This window comes from Nannospalax galili, unplaced genomic scaffold (assembly GCF_000622305.1).
Source record: "Nannospalax galili isolate Female #2095 unplaced genomic scaffold, S.galili_v1.0 scaffold1677, whole genome shotgun sequence".
Taxonomy (NCBI): Eukaryota; Metazoa; Chordata; class Mammalia; order Rodentia; family Spalacidae; genus Nannospalax; species Nannospalax galili.
The window spans coordinates 44,283-46,786 of NW_008339464.1; the positions used below are offsets into that span (position 1 = coordinate 44,283).

The window sequence follows — 2,504 nt, forward strand, 5'->3', positions numbered from 1 at the left end:
AAAACAAAAAACAAAAACTGCCTGGTTATATACAAAACTTCAAGGGTATGTAAGTACTGCTCCAAGCTGTCTGAGGTGTTTGTACAATAAATTGACCCTGTCATGCAAAGCCTTGAAATATTGTGGCAAAAAGTTGGAGTTCCTGCCACAGACATTCTGTTGCTATGGCAAACAGTTACACAAGAATCCCTCCTGATGCCGCTTACTGCAGTTACCAGAACAGTTCACCACAGTATGGCCTTCTTGCAATAGGTATCATTTCTGTGAGCAGTGTTTCACTGAAATCCAAGGGGAGCATTTCTTTGGGGATGATCCTTCCCAGCCTCAAACTACAACAAATAAAGAACAGTTTTCCCAGAGGAAAAACGACACACTGTATCCTGAACTGTTTGCTGAATGTACAGAAAGTGGAAGAAAAATGTCCCAGATCTGTGTCATTTACCATGAGATTATCTGGCCAGCTGGGTTTGTCTGTGATGGCTGTTTAAAGAAAACTGCATGAACTAGGAAAGAAAATAAGTTTTCTGCTAAAAGGTTGCCATCTACCAGACTTGGTACCTTTCTGGAGAATCGTGTGAATGACTTTCTGAAGAAACAGAGTCACCCTGAGTCAGGAGAGGTCACTGTTAGGGATGTTCATGCTTCCGACAAGACTGTGGAAGTGAAACCCGGCCATGAAAGTGAGGTTTGTAGACAGTGGAGAGATGGCAGAATCCTTTCCATGCCAAACCAAGGCCCTCTTACCTTCGAAGAGATTGATGGTGTTGATTTGTGTTTCTTTGGCGTGCGTGTTCAAGAGTACGGCTCGGACTGCCCCCACCAACCATTGGAGAGAAAACACAGCTTGCCTCTACAGTGTTCATTTCTTTTGTCCTAAATGCTTGAGGATGCAGTCTATCATGAAAGTCTATAATTTATTCTACAAATTAATGTCTCACTGTATCGATTCCCATCATGGCAATAATGTAGCTTCATCGTACCCTTCCTCTCTTTTTCCCTGCATTGCCCACCTGTGTCCCACCAAACTGAGTTTTCACCTTTATTTGTCATTAAATCTCATTCTGTCTAAAGTGAAATTTTACTAAAAAAAGATTAAATTTGGTTGTCTCTGATTTTAGTGACTTTCAATGTCTCCTTTGAGGATCTCAGTACTATCAAAAAGAGGCAGTTATTTTAGAGAGAGGCTTCAATTTTGAGAACCAAATTTAGATTTTGTTTGAGATTGGGTTCAGTAAAATAAAATTTATTTACTTAAGAGTATATGCCTATAAATATTTCTATTTTATTTTAATAAATTTTAGACTCTTGCCTATAACTTATAATTCATGTATCTCATCATCACAGTATCACGTAAGAAATTAACAAATTCTGAGATCAATTTTTCAATACTGGTAGATGGTGATGACTTAAAAAGTGTGCTTATTCTCTGAAAAATTTATTGTGTTTTAAAAATTATGTGTGTGTGTGTGTGTGTGTGTGTGTGTGTGTGTGCTGTGTGCAAATGTACATGTGAGTGGAGGCGCCTGCAGAGGCAAGACAAGGCCTTGGTCTCCCCTGAAGCTGTAATTACAAGTGGTTGTAAGCTGCTCAACGTGGGTACTGGGATCTGAATCCTGGTCCTCTGGAAGAGCAGCCAGCACTGTTAACTGCTGAATCCTCTCCCAAGCCCCAAAAGACTGTCCTTTCGGGAGTCCAATATTTGAGACACCTTTTCTACAATGCTCTGCCATTTTAAAAATGTTTTATTTATTATTTTAAATTATATGTAGGACTGTATTGCTTTCATGCATGTAAGTGTACCTATGTCGTACAGTGCTTGAGGAGGTCAGAAGAGGGCATTGGCTCCCTGGAACTGGAGTTACAGATGGTTGTTAGCCACCATGTGAGTTCTGGGAACCAAACCCAGGTCCTCTGCAAGAGCAACCAGTCCTCATAACTGCTGAGCCATCTCTCCAGTCCTTGTTCTGCCATTTTTTACAGCTGTGATTTAGATATCTCCAAGAATAAGCTTTTGCTTTTAACCTCTGGGGCCATTGCTATGATCACTTTCTAAATACTGTTCATTGCATGTTAATTAGCTGTGTTGTCCCTCAATACACTCAGCAACAGCTAGAAAGGCTTATGCACCTGTGCCTTCCTTCTGACAGCAAAACACTACATATGATATCTTCGTTACATCCCCACACCGCCACACTCTTAGTACTCTGTGCAAGAGAAGGTGAGTGTTTGGTCAAGATATTAGGATTTCATGCTAAACACATGGATTTGCATCCTGAGAAACAAAACTGTTACAGGAAGCTGTCAAAACGGTTATGAAAGTGAATTATTTCCCAGACCAAGCACACATCTCAGTTGATCCTTTGAGAACATTCTTTAAAATTGTTCCACTTTTGAGAAGTTCATGAGTGTTAAAATGTCTTACACTGAAATTCATGTGTCACAAAAATGAGCAGGCAGAAGGAAAAGTTCATTGAAAACACATTATTTCATTAAAAGGAATTAAG

The 2,504-nt window shown here is 39.8% G+C and overlaps 1 pseudogene; it reads left to right on the forward strand.

Annotated features, from left to right (window-relative positions):
• The window catches only part of LOC108490917, a 4,747-nt pseudogene extending 3,662 nt beyond the window's left edge, over positions 1–1,085 (forward strand).
• Positions 1,086–2,504: the final 1,419 nt, after the last annotated feature.